Source organism: Ochotona curzoniae, unplaced genomic scaffold (genome assembly GCF_017591425.1).
Source record: "Ochotona curzoniae isolate NIBS_2020 unplaced genomic scaffold, NIBS_Ocur_1.0 contig_64, whole genome shotgun sequence".
NCBI classification, from domain to species: domain Eukaryota; kingdom Metazoa; phylum Chordata; class Mammalia; order Lagomorpha; family Ochotonidae; genus Ochotona; species Ochotona curzoniae.
In genome coordinates, this window is record NW_024466502.1 from 4,279,978 (window position 1) to 4,298,491 (window position 18,514).

Genomic DNA, 18,514 nt, shown 5'->3' on the forward strand with positions numbered 1-18,514 from the left:
ACTGGAGAGGGGAGCATGTCCTTGATGGGAACTGAGGTTTTTGGATAGATGCTGTGTCTGCTGAGCCAAACAACCAACAAGGAAACTATGGGCCAGAGGAGGAACTAAAGTTTTCCTTTGGCTTTGTGGACTATTCCAAGTCAAGGTGCAGCTTGCACTCTGGAGAGATTTTAATGCAACCTTTTTTACTGGCAGAATCAATCTTCTCAGGATCCCCGTGTTTTCATAAATGATGCATTGGGCTTCTCTCAAGGGCCAGATGTGGATGGAGACTTTTATTTGCTGGACAGGAGATTATAGCAAATTTCAATATAAAAGTGTCCACTCTGGATTTCATTAAGGAACAAATGAGCTATGGCCAGTCCTGAGGTTTAAACAGGGACCCGGACTCAGAGCACAGCTGTTTCTGTCCCTTTTTCCAGGACAGAAAAAAAAAAGTGTTGCTGGAAATTGACCAGTTCTCCTGTCTACCACCTACTGATGTTTTAGACTGCCCTTTGATCTCAACCAGTGCCCAGCTGCCCCAGCATCCTGCCTCTCTCACAGCCTACATCCCCGGTGTACCTTGGGAGAGATGAGGACCAGGAGAGATCATGGAGTTGGTCCTAGTCTTATAACCTCAGTTCGTGCATTGTTTCCTGTCGTGAGGGGCCTGAGTGTCCAGGTGCTGAATGTACTAAAGTTTGTGAAACCATTTTACCCTCTTTGGCATCTCGCTTTCCTATCGCCACACAGAGATTTGATCAGCTTTCATTTACAGAGTTGTCAGGGGCATTTTCTGTTTGGTTGTGCACAGCTGTGAATCCCTGTTCCTCCCTGGTGTCCTCTCATTCGGAGTAACACACAGCATGCACTACACAAAGAAGTGTTTCAACTGGACTGATTCAGAATTTATTGCCTCTTAAAATATTCTATAGCACTTTTTTTTCGACTGGTTGTATAATGCATCGTTTTGTCTCTCACAGCTTGAATGTCCACCAGGACACCCTTCAAAAGTCCAGTCCGGGCAATGGATCAATACACAAGAAGTAACTTTTTGCCATAGTCATTAGTATCTGTGTTGTATTCTTCTGTAGCAATACATTCCTAAGGAAGAGTCCTGGAGAGCAGGCTGTTCATGGATGGATTCAGGACCCAGGGGTACAATTGGCAGTGCTTTTCATTCTCTGGGAAAGAAGTTTATTTTTAATCAAACCTCTCAGAAGCTCTTTTACTCTACTCAGATCAATACTTTCCTGAAGGAGGTAGGTAAACCCTCTGTAATAGTTCCTTGAAGAGTTTGTAAGGGGTCATTCAACCCAACAGCTGAACAGGGAGTATTTGACTGGGATCAGTTGGATTAAAAGTTGCAGTTTGTTTCTGACCATCCTGGATGAGTTTCACTGGAATTTCTCTTTCTTGTGCCTTGGATTTTGTGTTCTTACGCTTGTCTCTCCCCTGCTCATCTGATAAAGGGCTTCCCAGCCACAGCTTGCCTAGGAATTGTGCTTAGGATTCTGATTTCAACTAAGCAGATCCAGTTAAGGTGAAATGCTGCCTTCCTGAAACACTCCCAGGCAACTTAGGCTTCTACCTGGCCATGTGTCTGCAGGTGGAGGGTAGCCTGGGGTGGAGGTGTGTGGAGCAGCAGACTCAAGCCTTTCTGCTTCTGTTTGAGATCTGTCAATTAATTATTGGGGTGACCTTGAGTACATTTCTTAGCCGTAGTTTGCATTATCTAACAGAATTGCAAGGAGAATAAAATCCAGTGCAGTGGGAAGAGAAGCTATTTGGCACAGCAGTGGAGGCCCCGGCACTACTTATGACTTATCATCCTACTGATACCATGCTGGAAGACCACAGGCAAAAGCTCACACACTTGGATTCCTGCTGTCTGCAAGGAGAATGGATGGCGTTCTGGGCTCCGTGCTTCAGACTGGCCATGTGAGGGCTGCTGTAGGCACTGGGACTGTGAGCCAGTAGAGGGAGTGATTCATTTTTTGTTTGTTTGTTTCTCTACAAAGAGAGATTGAGAGAGAGAGAGAGAGAGAGAGAGAGATATTCTTTCATCCACTGGCTGGTGCTGAGCTGATCTAAAGCCAGGGACTGGGAGCTTCTTCAAGTTTCCCCCAATGGCTTGAGTGTCCTCCATAGCTTTCCCAGGCCATAAGCAGGGAGATTGATCGAAATGAAGCAGCTAGGGCACAAAATGGCACCTGTGTGGAATGCTAGTGCTGTAAGCAGAAGCTTTACTCTACCACACGGTGCCAATCCCCCCTCTGTCTTGATATTCATTTTGAATTTCAAGTTTCCTGAGCAGAGACATGTAAGGGAGTTATCACTGGTTTATTGGTGATTCTATGTGGCCCAGGTAAAACGTGCTATGGTTGATATTTCATGTTTGCAAAACTGAACACTAAACATTATGAGCTGTCATTTACTGGAAGTCATGTCTTGAAGGCTTCAACTCTTGCAATAACAGCAACAACTCTTGCAGCAATAACAGCAACAAGAAATGTTGCTGCATTTTATTATGGAAGATGCAAGTTTACTGTGCCTAGTATATTTAATCTGTTGTGTTATGGCAAGTTTCAACCAAGATGTTTAGAGGAAGATTCATTTTGTTGCTATGTGTAGTTCGCTAATGTTTTGAGGTGGAGGCATTACTGGTGTAAGTCCTTTAAAATAGGCATTATATGTAATTTGAAATGTGCTGAATTCTCAGTTAGTTTTAACTATTAAATTAACTGGCACTAAAGTATGTCTTTTGGTAGGGTCATTTTATATCTTAATGAGGTTAATTAAAGTTGGGTAATGAGTTTATCCTTGTTCATGTTCTGTTTTTCATTAGTATACTGAACTTTCATGGGAGAAAAGGACACATGGGCATTTTAAGGTAATTTATCGAAAGAGGGGAAGATAAAGCTTATGCTTTAACTCAAATGAAAACAGAAAAATTGGCATTTCCTTACTAACCCTACACACATGTACACACATGTGGACATACATTTATATGCCCTAGCAGAAAAATTGGAATTGCTAATTCTCTTTAATTATGTTAGTTACATGCTCCTTTTCTATCTACTCTGTTTATTTAACTTCTTTCCCTCATTAAAGAAGTTTTTTCTTTTTTGCTAAATTTTATAGTATCTAACAAATGTGTATAGTCAGGAGAAATTAAGCAATATATCCTCTCTGGGGCCATTAAACTTATAGATGAAGGTGCCAAATGCTGAGTGCCTCTACCCTGGTAATGGTTCCTCAATTGGAAAAGTAACTGAGTAAAAACATAAAACATAGTGGATGTCTTTTTTGGTTACAAGTAGTAGGGAAAAAAAAGTCCCTTTGTACAGAAAAGGAAGTGGAAACCAGGGCAGGGGACAGGTCTGGTGAGGGTTATTAGGGGTCACTCCAACTAGGCTATAGCTTCCAAACATTTATGTGAAGGCCAAGTGTGTGGTGAGCAGGATCAGGGTGGGGTGCAACACCCATTAGTTTGTATAGAAGACAGGGCTGGAGACAGACCGGACCCAGCAATTGCCACCACTGGTGTGAGCTTGGGCTGATTTGGCGATGGACTGTGCCAGACCCTGTATTAGCAAACACATACAAGAATCAGGACTGAATTATCCCAGATGAGGTTTCTTTTGGGATCCCCTCAACTGAACTGCTAGAGTCGGAACTCCAGCCATGGGCAGAATTGCAGGTTCCACGGTCTGACCATGGAGTGTAAATATCAGAGCTGGGCCTCCTCCGTGGCTTAGACAGAGCAGTGGACAGCATATCCAGGTGCACACGGAGGATATGGCAGCACATTAGAACTTGCAAAGGACACATGATACCATAACAGAGGACAGAATACATTTGATCAAATACTCCAGGCAAGCATTGGCAGTGAGTATGTGGGAAACAGAGACTATATAGTGAGCTATGTCAGCCAATGGAGGCTAAACAGATTTCATTGCCCTTGGATTGGGAAGACTGGAGCCGATCAGAACTGCTGAACTATCAAAACCACTAGAGCAGGACCCTTGGAGCGTGATCCACAGCGGGGACCCTGGGATGGGTGGGAGACTGGGTGTGGCTTCTCCTTTATCTCTCCCTTCCCCCTAGATATTGGAAGGAAACAAGAGAATGTGGCAACAATGATCTCACCCACTTCCCTCTGTCTCTTGACTCTTCACGTCCTAATCAGCTATGTAAATATCATCAAAAATTAAAGAAAAAGGAAAGTGTTTAGACTTGCTCTGGGTTTTTAGAGTCAGCTTACTGAGGAAGCACCAAAATAAACTGAGTTCTAGTTCATTTCCATGAGCCTTTTGAAGTCCTCTTCATTTCTCCAGCTTTAGAATACGTTCTTCCTGCTTCCCCTCTGGAACTCTCCTCACTGACTCTTGTTAAGCTGAAAGTACGTAGGGACTCCCATGACCCTAATGTGTCACCTTATCCAGGCTGCACTGGTGGTAAAGTGGTCGGGAATAACAGTGGTTCTGGGCAGAGGATCCAGGCTGCACTGGTGGTAAGGTGCTTCAGGATAGCAGAGGTTCTGGGCAGAGGCTGAACACAGCAGACTTCCCTGGGAGATGGCGACCGGTCCGTGCATTCTGGGCTCAGAGACCTCGCTGGGAGATGGCGGCCAGTCCATGCGTTCTGGACAGAGGCTGGATGCAGCAGACTTCCCTGGGAGATGGCGACCGGTCCGTGCGTTCTGGGCTCAGAGACCTCGCTGGGAGATGGCGGCCAGTCCATGCGTTCTGGACAGAGGCTGGATGCAGCAGACTTCCCTGGGAGATGGCGACCGGTCCGTGCGTTCTGGGCTCAGAGACCTCGCTGGGAGATGGCGGCCAGTCCATGCGTTCTGGACAGAGGCTGGATGCAGCAGACTTCCCTGGGAGATGGCGACCGGTCCTGCGTTCTGGGCTCAGCCGCCTCCCCCACTCTCCATCCTTGACAACCTCATTACCTTACTTCCTCCCTCCTGAAAATTGCTTATTTCAAAGATTTTCGCCAGCTCACACCCTGCCTCTCTCCCCTGCTCCATTTCCACTCCTGGTTGTACCTGAGTCACTCATCCACAGGCCCATTCATTCATACAAAAGCAATATGTCTGGAAACCTCTGTCTCAGGCACTTGGAAGATACTGGCACTCAGGAGTGAAGGGTAGACCACGCTTGGAAAGAGACAAATTAGCATAAATTGAGTCAGGACAGTGAAATGGCAGGGGGGGCTAAGCTCATACTTTAAGCTCTTACTTCCTGTCTCCATAGGGGTGACTTTGCTCTAAAGTCATCTTAGTCTAATACCACACTGCTACACCATTCCCATTCCCACCCCCAAACTCCAAATCCACTGTCTGCTGACTCCTGTGTAAATACGAGTGCTGAAGACTGCTTCAGTTTCTGAGGGGAAGTAGACATCAGGAGAGTGGGCTCAGCAATTAGGATCCGCAAACTCATATTAAAGTGCTTGTGTCAGAGTCCCAAGTCTGCTTCTGATTCTAGTTTCCAGCTAACGCACAGCTACAGTGGAGGAAGCTGGTGGCTTGACTACATGGGTCCCTGATACCCACTTGGGAGACTCGGAATGAATTCTTGGTGCCTGACTTCTGTTAATCCAGCTAGGGTGATTGGTTGCTGTGGCTTCTGACCTTTAACTCTTGCAGGATCTTATGTATTTTCAGATTGTTTTATTACTTTTCGCTTTCTCTCCTGCTGTAATTGAGCCTACTTCATCTGTTCTTCATCCAAAATGATGTTAAATACATTCTCCTGAAACAGAGCTTTGCTTAAGTGATGTCCATGTTGAACGATATAGCTGATGTATGCATCCAAGTAAGTTATAAGGCTTTGTTCAATTTGTTGATCATCCATTGAGTGAATGAATAAGTAAATATGTAAATGAACAATGTTCTCACCTTGGTTTCTGATTCATGTTTATTTTCTGTCCACTAGCAGCTTTTCAGCTTTTTTTGTGAGCTTGCCTGTGTTTTTTTTTTCATGATTATCTTAAGAGGCAACACCATGTTTCTCAACACGTGCCTGGTATTTTCCAGCTATGATTGATTGGAAGGTAGTATGGCATTAATTGTGATCAGTTGTAGCAGTGAGTACACAGATCCTGTTATTAAGCTTAATTTACATTCTTGTGTTTTATATTAATCACAAGGAAGAATTTGTCTGTTTTTCTATTGTTAAAATATAAATCATATGCTAACACAACAGAACAAATTAACTCTCGGGTTAGATATTGAGTAAGTAAATAATGAATCAAAATCACTCCTGCGTTTGCCCAAGTATTCATTAAATTTATCAGCAAAGTGCCTGCCATCATTTGCATCCACTGCATTGTGTTTTCTTCCAGTGAAATCCTTCCTCTTGGCTTCACATGGGTCATTTCATCGCGCATCCTCTCCTGCTGACAAGAATGTCTGTGTAGCAGAGACTTCCTCAAGCTCAGCAGGACTCATCCTAAAAGACACACTGTTCAAGCTGGCAGTCACTTTCGAAAGGACTCCTGACGGCATGCAACGTGCACTTTTAAACTAGGTGTTTCTTGACTCCGTGAGAAATGAGCTTATCAGGCAGAGCATGTTCAGTGTACAGCATTCTGATATCTATACTGATCAGGAAAGTCTGACTCCATCCACGATAAAGCAACCTCCGACCATGACTGTTCTTCATTAACAAGAGGACAGGTTTGTGCTTACCTTCTTAAGTTATCTGGGTTTTCTTAGAATAAGAATGATGGGCTCTGCACAGTAGCCTAGCAGCTAAAGTCCTCGCCTTGAAAGCACCAGGATACCATGTGGGTGCTGGTTCTTATCCCGACGGCCCTACGTCTTAACCTGAAACCTGTTAAAGAAGTTGAAGAAGGCCCAAATCTTTGGAATCCCAAGTGGGAAACCTGGAAGAAACTCCTGGCTTCTGGCTTCAGATTGGCACAGCTCTGGCTGTTGTGACCACTTGGGGAGTGAATCATCGGGTGGGAGAGCTTCCTCTCTGTCTTTCCTCCTCTCTATGTATCTGACAATCCATTAAAAATAAATAAAAATCTTTTAAAAAAGAATAAGAATGAAACCATTAGATGAAACTATCTTAAAATGTAATAGAAAATTAAAACTGATAGCTATGAAATAAAATTTTTCTACTGATACATATAAATATAACCATATATATGCTTTTTAAAATCATTAATAACAGCCTCTTTTAGAGGAAAATTTAAATTGCCATATGCAGAATTCAAGTTTTCAAGCATTCTGTATCAAGAAATACATGCAGAAACTTATTTTTGCAGTTCGAAATAAATGATCTACCATAATCTAGGTAAAATACAATTCGTTACCTTGTGTCCAGAAATTAAGAAAGTTCTTAAGAATGAACAGGAAACATTTTCACACATGGCACACTTTCAGCAATTTCCTGCAGTAGATTCATGGACCGAATTCTTTGAAAAAGAGGTGATGGTTTGTCATAGCTGCACCTGCATTGAGGTTTAATTTTTGTAAACTTTTGAGGCCACTATTTATGACCTAAGGCCATCCAAACTTCCAAATTCTCGCTTTCTCTCTCTGTCTCTCAATGATCGCATCTGAATTTAAAAAAAAAAAAAATGTTGGTCAACTTTGTACTTTTTCACTTGAGGTCTGTCCTACTAGTTGGTGTAAAGCTTAGTAAGATCGTTGGAATCTTAGAATTGCAGCTCTGTCCTCCAGTTCTGTGCTGCCACGACCTTGGTCTCCGGAGCTGTTCTTGGAGACACCGCGGTCCTCAGCATTGGTTCTGCCTATGACGTTCCAGTGGCCCTGGCTTCTGAGTTCCTTTTCCTTCCATTTGCTGCTACGTAATCTGGCACCACTGCAATTTGCTTCCTGTTACCTTCTGACCTTTTATTAACAACAAACAAACAAGCAAATATGTTATCTGTTAGGAACACATCAAGTGAATATTTATTGATAAAACTTAGCTAAAATGTCCTAAAGTTTGTTCACGTATCATTAAATTCCATGAGACTGACAGTGTTTATATTGCTTAAAATTTTCACGAAGCTCTTCCTGGTTAGGCTTTATCCTCCTCAAAATACAAGAAACACTCTATTTCACTGTTTTTTTTTTTTTTTTCTTTTTTTTTGCTCTATTTGTCCTGTTTGATGTTATCCGTAAGGATCCCATGGGCGTGGAGGCTGCCAAAGCTGGTTCACTGTCAAGGGCAAACTTCATAGTCACTTGCTATGTTCTAGTAAATAAGCGAAATTGTGGCTTGGGGCCTGAACTGAAAAACAGGTTAGTTCTCCCTCCTCCACAGCTTCATCTTCGTGGAATTCCACACAGATTCAATTTTTGCCCATATAAACATTTTAACTTCAAAGCAGAGGAAATTTTAAGGCTAAGTCAGCTAGATATGCACATAAAAACGACAGATTCACCTAGAAAATGTGATTAATAAGGAGCTAGCATATGTAAGGGAAGACTAGGATACATTTCTGTTCTTGGTGATATGCGCTATTTCCTCATTTGCTGCAATGTAGAAGAGGTAGTTGAATGTGGAGACGGCACAGGAAAGTAAGCATCAGCAGCATTAAGATTCCACTAGGAGTTTCAGATTTTAATGGCGTGGGCACTTGGAGGTAACCTTTATCCCTGCAGCGGGTGAAGTCGGCTCCTTCACTGGAGTCATTTCATTGCAGGTGAGCCGTGGAGCGGGTGTGAGGGTACCCTTGCACACGCTGGTGCTTGTGTATGGTAGAACTTATGTTATTTGAACGCACATGCTCTGGCTTGGATATGGTTTGAGTGTGGTCCCAGGGTTAATGTGCTGGGGGCTCAATCCTCAGAATGACCATGAGACAGATGATGAAATGGTGAGCCCTCTAGGAGGCAGGGCTGAGTCTGAAATCTTGAAATCATTGGTGGTTGCCCTCTGAAGAGGTTAAATAATTCTTGTGAGAGCTAGGTGGCTTCCACTGGAAAACTGTAATAGAAGAGTGAAGCCAGGTACAGGGGATTGCATGCCACTATCAGAGTGCTTAGGGTAAGTACCCTCCATACTTTTTTTCCAAGTTTTATTTATTTATTTGAAAGGCAGATTTATACAGACACAGGTAGAAATAAAGAGAGACAGAGGGAGGCAGGGAGAGAGAGACTTTCCATCTGCAGATTCACCCAAATGGTTCCCATAGCCGAGGCTGGGCCCAGCTGAAGCCAGGAGCCAGGGCACTATTTGGGTCTCTCACATGGGTGTCAGTGGCCCAACAACTTGAATCATCTTCTACTTCCTTGCCAGATGCATCAGTACGTAACTGACTGCTTAAAAGCAGAGCAGGGGCTAGCACTGTGGCATACCATGGGAAGCCATTGCCTGCAGCACTGACATCCCACATAGGCACAGTTTCAAGTCCTTGCTGTTCTACTTCCAAACCAGCTCCCTTCCAATATTCCCTCTGTGTGATACTTAGCTTTTGTGTCATTTCTGTCCCTTGGGGTGTGAGGCTTCACTTGGGCATGTGATTCGTTCTGGGCAGGCAGAGGCATCTTCAAGCAGGACGTTAGGAGTCCTGTAGAGGACAAGTCATGCTTCTAGATCCATAAATTGACAGGTTCACAGGTTCATATGTGTATGTTCTTCCCATGGAAATTTCACAAAATTATACTCACCTCCTCTTCCCCATGGAATTGATAGTCAAGTATGGGGTAAAACTCAGCCCTGTGGTTCATTTGGAAAACTTTCTAACGCTTCAACAGAAAGGAACAAATAACAAGTGAATGAGGTATTTTATTTTACTTAAATAGTTCTATTTTATTATAGTTCATAGCAATCACTAATGTGTAACAAGATGCCATGAAAAATATTAAGCAACTGTGAGGGGGCATTTCAAGGAAAATGTGCAATTTCTTCTGAGACTTGTCAAGTCCCCATGTCCATGTTCCCTGCTCTCTTCTTTCTACGTAAGACACACAGCTCTGTCTGGAAATAGTTCCCAAGAGTTAAGCTTCTTGGGCAATCTCTCCATGGGCAACAGAGGTAACCAGGCCTTTGGTTGGGTACAGCCAGACACCAAGCCTCCTTGTGCCACTTTTGGGAGTCACATTTGTGTAGTTTTTCTGAGGAACTTGAAGAGAGGAGAACTTTTGGATATAGGCGTGGATGTCTAGGCAAAATCTACAGACAGGACGGGGCTCACAAGAGGAACAGGCACATGCAGGCTGGGGGTGAGCGCTCAGTGGGATGTGCGGTCCACCTGCCCTGGGGAGAGGCTGCTGTTTGCCGAGTTTGAGGTCAGGGTCTTTTGAGGACCCAGTTGTGTTTGTGGTGCTCTTTTTGGGGAACAAAGGTAGGCACATGAATGTCTGCTGAGAGAACACTGAGCTTGAAAGGAATTTTTTCTTTCCTCTGTTGAAGTCTCATTAAGGGTGGTAAGAAGAAAAACCTGCCTTCTCTATGTTCTCTGTTGCTGGTGTTCTTCCTGGAGGAGCGTTGGTTAATGTCCCCTGACTTGTGATTCATTTACTCACACAATAGTCCACTGACGAATTAGACATCTGCACATTTGTCTGCACGGTGTCTCTCCAATAAAGGAAGCACCAATTGCAACAGGCACAGACTCTCCAAGGACACACTTCGGAGCCTGCTCAACTAAAAACTGCAACCAAGGAACCTTAGCTCCCAGATTCCCATCATTACCGCAGAACAGGCCGCCTATTTTCAGTGTCATTTGGGAAACCCAAAACTTCAAGGTCAATAAAATCAGAGTCTTTCAAGCTTAATCACAGTTTTTTCCTCTGTGTGATACTTTTTGTGTCATTTCTGCCCCTTCGAGTGTGAGGCCCCCTCTGCCGTGTTGTCAGTTCTGGGCAGGCAGGGCCCCACACAGGACTGCACATATTGGCTCAGCAGCAGTGTTCAGGGAGAGCAGTTAAAACTGCAGTTGTTGGGGATGGATCCAACTTCCAGTTTTCTGTGTGATGTTTGGAAGTGGTGCTGAGCACCTTCCAACGGAATGGGCCTCTGGAACCCTTGGGTTTGAGGAGATATGTGAACTAGGAGCTGCTGGATTCCTTGTTAATGAGGACATGGGGATAATACATAATTCATTGGGGTTCTTTAGCCATTTTAGTACACCAAGCTGCTGAAGGCAGTCCCACTTGCTGCAAATAATGGCACAACCTGTGTCTCCATGGGGTTTTTGACAATAGATGAAAAAGTTGAAGCTAAAAGCAGCTCATGTTCATGCGGCCAGAAAATGAGCAAAAGCTGAGAAAATGACCAGAACTCTTCCTTGCCTCCTGGCTAATGTGCTTTCCCTTCCAAGGAAGGGAGTTGTTCAGGTGGCCCAGATATTTGTCACTCGCATTGGAATCTGCAAAGCTGGGTGTGCCTCTTTCTCTGGATACAATTATAGAGTCATTTCAATCAAACTTATTTTTCAGATACAAAAATGGAGTCTGGTAGAGCAGGAGCAAACCTGTTTGCTGGGGTCTGTGAGCCCCTATCGAAATCCCTCGTTAATATTCTGGGTCAAGATGAGACAAATAAAGTAAAAGTGCATCTAAATTTACAAATACATTGCTGCGTATAGTTCTATAACCTCTGCATTCCTGTTTGTGAAGTTACAGAATCCCCAAACTTCCATAACATTTAGGATTTCACTGCCAATATATTGTGGGAAGCAAGCTCAACTGATTTTGTTGCTTTAATAGATGGGGATGGGAGGGAGACCTCTGGACCCTACTCAGAGACGTGTGTTATGAGCTTGGTAAAAATAAAATGAAAACAGCATTTTTACTACGAGATTCATGTGGCAAGAATACCTTCCAATCATTGGCTATATCTGAGTCATCACACACTGCATGAAGTAAAAACTATTTTAGGATGTGAACTTTAAGTTATAGGGATTAAAAGTGGTGCTGCAGGCATTTGATATAGATTTCAACTCCTAGCCGAGCCCCAGATGTGGACAGGTGAGATTAATGACAAAGGCTGTCCTTTCTGACCTAATGCCTGGACCAAGGCAAGGAGGAAAATGCCTGGTCAGGACTGAACAGGAAAAGTCACTGAAATGCTCTAAGATGAAAAGTCAGAAGTCGAGATAAATGGAGGGAGCCAGAGAATGCCCCCAAGAAGCTGGCATGAGAAAAGAGGAAAATCCCAGCGCTGGAGGGCACTCATGTGGGCGGCCGAGGTGTCTTCACAAATGTGGCTTTCTCAGCAGAGTCCAATGGTAGGCTCATTGGAGACAGATTAGAAATAGAGTTCAGGCATTTGTTTCATGTGGATTCTGCAGGCAGCCTCATGCCTTCACTCCAAGAAACGATAATTCTAAAAGTAAAGCAGCTCTGCCGACATGATGGTGGTCCCCTGGTCAACTCCACCTCCCTTGCAAAGGATGGAGGCATCGTCCCCAAGGATATGACACGTTTCATCCTCATCCTGAGGGTAAGGTGGCTCCAAGTGTTAGGGGGCAAAAAGATGGAGCTAGCAAAAACTGATTTTTCTTAAAGTTTTATTTTTATGTGAAAAAATTACAGAGAGAAGGAGAGAAAGAGAAATCTTCCATTTGCTGATTCAAATGGCACAACGGCCTGTGCTGGATAGGTCTTAAGTCAGGAGCCAGAAATTTCTGCTGGGTGTCCTATGTGGGTGCAGAGACCAAGGACTTGGGCCCTCCTCTGCTGCTTTCCAGGCCATAAACAGGTAGTTGGATTAGAAGTGGAGTCACTGGGACTTGAACTGGCACCAATATAGGATGATGATGCTGCAGGCAGAGACTTGGCCTACTGCACCCAAGATGTCATTTGTCAAAGCTGACTTTTATAAATCTGAATTACCACAGTGTTTATTCACTGCAATCCCAATGCAAAACATGGGAAGTGCAGGCACAAAACAGTCAAGAATGGATTTGAAAATTTTGTAGCAAAAATCCCTTACCTTTTTGTTTAATTTTCCACACAGTTTTTGAAGGACTCTCCTCCCCACACATACACATGTTTCATCTCTTCCTTTTGAGAAAAGAATAAGACTACTGGTATGGTTCATATGGCTGATATGACAATCGACCGTCTTTGAAGACAAAGTAAAGAATGTTCAAGGAGCGTCTTGAACCACATGCCCCCGGGCAGTCCCTGTTCCGAAAGTTGTCTCAGTGCCTGCTTCGTGGAAAAGGTGATTAAGTCCCGATTTAGAATGCACTGTTAAACTGATCTGTGAGAAACGCTGTGTCCGCATACTGCTGAGGGCAGGGGGCATCGTCATGATGCGGAGTCACACCAGAGGGCTCTCAGCAGAACGGTTGGACAGCCTTCCTTTGGAGCACACACTGATGGCTGAATACAAGCAGTGTTGAAGGGTTCCAGAGTGATGCTAATTCCTTGAATTTGCTTCAACATAAATTGATCTGCAGGTTGATAATTTGCTTTTTATCTAATATCACTTGTGTGGCATCTTCGGGTGTCTCCAGTTTTCAAAGTAAATGTTGAAAAGGAAAAAAAATGTAGTGATAATTATATCTAAATGATTTCTTCATTTGTTCACACTAAAGACTTTTCTTGTCCCCAATGCATTATTTTTAGAATAGTGCTTGCAAAGAGCAGCCTGAGAGCTCCTGTACCCTAATGTAGAAATAGGATGCACACACACACACACACACTACAAAAATACACCCACGATTTTTTTTCAGAAAAACAAAAGCTTATAGGCACCACTTTATGAAAAGATATTTGATGCTATAATTATACATCTTACATTACTATATAAAATGCATGCATATGCATGCATACAACACAAGCCAAAAAAATGATACAAAATGTAATGTTGCATTTATACACCAAAACAATCCCACATCAATTCCAATATAATAATTTCACAATGAACTGAAATACATGAGCTATTTTGAGCTTGAAAAGGTTTAAATCTGTCCTGAAAATGTGGTGGTTAAAGGGTACTTACATCAAGGTCACAAGATCATATTAAATAGTTCATTGACCTTTGAAAAGTTTAGCATTTACTTTGTCAGTATCACAGCAAAGACGTTGTCAGATCTAAGAAGTTTCATACAGAGTTTTAGATATTGCTCTGTTAGAGATTCAACAGTAAAAGACATTGTATTGAGGAATTGAAATAACTGTAATCACTTCAGTAACAATAGCAAGATGGAGGGGCTCCCCATTTGTGATCATGTACTTTGGTTAATGGAATAAACGCTGAAACAAATCGCATGGACATTGCTACCACGTCTCCAGAAACCAGAAGCAAGTTATTTACAAAGATGCATAGAGACATGAGTTTAAATTAGTTACTTCTTTAATTTGGTAGGGATTGTCTTAGTGGCATTCCCTACTCGAGCCATTTGTACCTCCATGAACATGAATTTGTCACAATTTTTTTTCTTACATTTAGTTATTTTTTCCTAATTTGTATTGGAAAGGCAGATCTGCAGAGAGAAGGAGAGACAGAGAGGGTTATCTTCCACCTGCTGGTCTACTCCCCAAGTGGCAACAATGGCCAGAGCTGAGCCAGTCTGAACTCAGGAGTCAGAATTTTCTCCCAGGTCTCCCACACAGGCGCAGGATCCCAAGAATTTGGGCTGTCCTCGTCTGCTTTCCCAGGCCACAAGCAGGGAGCTGGATGGAAATGGAACAACGAGGATTAGAACCAGCACCCATACGGGATCCCGGCACAGGTAGGTGAAGATTTTGCCCCTGGCCCATCATGTTGAGTTCACCATTTACAATTCTTTTTAAAAAGTCCAACTGACATTGATTGAATTTCCCCCAAAGATTGGTTGCTGAGCTAATGCAGTGCAAAACAAACTCCCAAATCATTGAAAATGATTCCTGTATTCAGAGAGCCTCAGTTCTCCCTGGCTAAACTACACTTGAAGGTGAATTAATTTTTTTTTTTAATTCAGTTGTCCCACTAATAGCAGGTATTATGAGTTCCAGGTTTCAGTCTTCCACTTTCTATTCATGAGTTAACCTGTTTTCCCTGTGGGATCGTATTGGCAGGTGCAGCTGAAGCTGACATGATAGGATCAGTGCCATGGTAAGAAGAGCAGAGACCTCCAGAAGGGAGAGCTGTGCAACCCAGAAGACAGTCCTCACCAGAGCTCCACCATGCTGCTGTGCACGACCTTATCGGGAGCTTGCAGTTTCTAGAATTTACAGGAATGTATCCTGTGGAGTTACAGGCTGCCTACTATGTGATATGTGGTGGCGGTCAGGACTAAATCACCAGAGGACCATCCAGATGTGGTGCTCATCTTGGCTATGAAACAAAGAGGAGTAGTCGTAGCAGTGATGGATCCATGGTGCAGGAACCCCCGGCAGTGGCTCAGCTCCTGATACGTGCCCGGTGGGTCCTGGGGGATTTCCATGCATTATCCCTTCACTGATTGCTGTGAGGCAGTGTTTGCAGCGTGCCTGCTTTAACAACGAGGAAATGAAACAAGACAGAAGAGAAAAAGCACTAATAGTGCATGGAGACTGGCAGGTGATGTGGCTCTCTCTTGGGTACCTCAAGTAATGCACGTGAAGACACTGCAAACTAGCAGAGGCATCCTGAGAGTAACAGCCCCTTTTCCTGACTGCTCTGTGTGCGACTTGCACACTCTTCGCACGTCAAAATACTCATTATTTTAAAGGCCAATTTCAGGTTTTATTATCTCACATTGGGAGGACTGACCACTAACATGTGAGCAACAATCTAGGTTGCCACTGGTTTGACTGAGATGATAGATATCAGAGCTTTATTTATTTATTTATTTATTTACTTTTTTATCAGAAAGAATAAGAAGATGAAAATGAATATACCAAAGTATTCCACAAGGGATTATTGAAATAATTTGATTTGTTAGTGAAATATTAAACAGGCATCGTGAGTACCTAGTGAAAGAGCGTATGACAGAAGCTCACTGTGCTTGGTATGGAGAAAGCACTGAATTGGTGCGTCTGGCCCCACCTGTACTTATCTGCTTGGGCTTCTGAAGTCCAGCATTTGCTTTCCCACAGTAATTTCAGTTTCGAGTGCATGATCAAGAGGTTGGCATGGCTGGCTTCCTCCAAGGTCTCTTTCTTTGGCTGCTTCTGTGTCCTCACATGGCCCTGGTTCCTCCAGTCTGTCTCTTCTTCTAAGGCCACTGTGCCCTGTGGATTAAAATAGCATCTTCTTGATCTTGCTTAACCTTCATTACCTCCTTTAAGGCCATCCCTGCACAGACTACTGCTTTGGGGAGTGGAGATTCCATGAATGCATTCTGGGAGACATGATTTGTCTGTAGTATCATCCAGACCTCCTTCTTGCTTGGCAGTGACCTTTCTTTGGGCCATTTTATTCAGTTCATGAGGCTCTGATGTGGGTCTGATTATAAACGTATTCATTCCATGATGGTCTCTAGTCTCTTGTGAGCCAGCAGATGGGTTAGCTCCTAGCAGACACAACTGTGAAGATCCCCCTGTACCTTATACTTCCCCAGGCACAGGGCTGCTGAGGGCACCACCCGGATGGGGGAAGAGACAAGCTGGTTGAGGACAGGGGTGAAATGTGACTTCCTCTTTCTGTTGTGTGCAGAGTGTGCTGTGAGCCTGGGATGGCCAGTGGATACAGACCAAAGGCCACATGGTGAAACCTTTGGAAGCAAGCGAGGTGACCTGGGGGGGGGGGGGTCCCTTGGCTGTGTCTTTGCTGCCAGTTTGAGCTGGGCCCTGCTGAGCGACTTCCAAGGAAGATTCTGGATGTTTGACTTTCTGCAAGCAAGATCTCTGGGATACAGAGTGAGGCTAAGGGAGCTGCCACTTGAGGGGAAAGGAAGGAAGCTGATGGTGTTGCAGGCCTGGGCATGATGCCAGTGGCACCCATCTGCCTCTGCTTCTCGGCATCCTGAATGCCACAGATGCACCTTCCTCCAAAGAGTGCTGGAGGACTCCCTACAGAGAACGCATGCGCCAGGACCCACTGTGCGGAGTCAGAGTGCGGCGTGAGCGAGGAAGCTCACACTGCTAGGCTCGGACCCCTGGGAAAGCCAATGTTTGCTCCCTTGTGGAAAAACACTCTGGACAGGAAGGAAATCCCTTTTATAAAGGATTCGTCATGTACTCCCACACCTGGGACCGACCTTGGGACAGGCTGCTCTGCACACTGGCCCACTGCCCGGTGGAGTAGCCTCGGTGGGCATTTCCTGCCCAACTTTGGAAGGGCTGAGGCCAAGAGTGAGTGTGGTGGCACAAAGCTTCGCAGGAGAGCCATGGTACCCAGGCATTATGTTGCAACTGAATTGAATGAGACACAATGAGTTTTTCTAACATGCAATATCGCATTTGAGAAACTGGATACAGTATAATTTGGAAATTTCAATACCCACATTGTTTCTGTCCATTTAATAGCTGAAGACATGAAAACCATAATTAGCAAGTAGCCAATTTAGAGGTTTTAAAAACTTAAAAGGGAATACACATTTTCATCACTACACAGAGATTTAAGCTACTTCCTGATTACAGAGATAAGAAAATGCTCTCTCCCATGAAAATTGGTTAATGTGGAATTTAGAGTGCTTGTCAGCGCCTCAGGCCTTCATTTCAATGTTGCCATTAGAATCCTAGGCCTGTTCCTGTTGTACTCTCCAAAGACGTAGGCATTCAGATTCAGAAAATCAAGGGCTTATGTTCATTATCTCCCTTGCTTCATGCTGTCTGAGAAAGAATGACTGAGATGCCATTGCATTCGGAAGCAAAGATTAACAGCGACATTATTAAATGTTGGAGTATAATTAGCTTCGATATTATTTTCAGGTCAATGTAAGCAATCAAGAAATAAGACTACAAAAATTAGTCTTCACTTAATCATGGTGGGTGAAAACCCTACTTCATTTCCACATACCCTGTGCAGCCCAACAGATTCCTTGCTTTCTCTGTTGGCGGTTAGAAGTCATTGAAGAGCTGTGGACCTCGAAATGAAAGGCGACAGTGTCTACAGCAGTGGACTCCATTACTGCAGAACATGTTTGCAATTCTTAATTTATGCTTTAATCTTTGACTATTCTAAAGATAAGAAGCATAACACCACTGTATTCCTCATGGCTGGGAGGAAGGCTTCGGAACCTTGGGGTGACTGATGTTCGTGCCTACACAGCCTTTTTATGGGGGGCCCCGCTGTGCGTTACAGGGTGTTAGCAGCACCTCTATCCTCTGTCCCTAGCTCTGTCCCAAGTCCCCGTCCGTTTGTGACAAAGAGAAGCATCTCCAGATGTTGGCCAAATGGCTCCTGATAAAGGGGCACAGCCTCTGCTTAGGTGCAGAACTGGTGGTTGAAGTGCAGGGGAAAGTTACTTAAACAATGTGTGCTTTCTTCCTATTCTTTTTGAAGATTAAACACTCAGGTTGTGGCGTAAGTAAGAACTGCCTCTCATTGGTCCATAGTCCCTCTGCGTGAAGGCTCCTGGCTCTACGGCTTAGTCGCACCTCAGGCTCTGAGCTGCTCTACCGTCAACAACTGTCAGCCCCCAAATTATATCAATGGAGTCATAACTTGTCCCAGATCCCAGTCATCTTTGA